Source organism: Penaeus monodon, chromosome 33 (genome assembly GCF_015228065.2).
Source record: "Penaeus monodon isolate SGIC_2016 chromosome 33, NSTDA_Pmon_1, whole genome shotgun sequence".
In the NCBI taxonomy this organism is placed as follows: Eukaryota; Metazoa; Arthropoda; class Malacostraca; order Decapoda; family Penaeidae; genus Penaeus; species Penaeus monodon.
This window is the reverse complement of record NC_051418.1, coordinates 16115988-16116304: the sequence shown is the minus strand read 5'-3', so window position 1 is coordinate 16116304 and position 317 is coordinate 16115988.

Below are 317 nucleotides of genomic sequence, written 5' to 3'. Positions count from 1 at the left end.
GGGGGGGGGGGCGCACCGGGCATCCCGCCGCCATTCAGAAACGTCCCAGATCGGCCAGTTCCAGCTGCGGCGCCGGTGCATGTCTCCCATCTCGTCACGTGCGATCTGCATCACTTTCTCCCACAGTTGCAAACACTGCCATCTAGCGGGGTAATTACGACGCACTTTCCCCCTAAATAATTGCCTCGGCAAGAAAAAGGCTTGTTGTAATCTCCATCTTGAGACCATCGTGCCATTTAGAGTGACAAGAGGAATGAGAAGTAATCACCTTAGTAATCATGCGAGTCCCTGGGTTCACGGGCTGTCCTGCTCTCCCT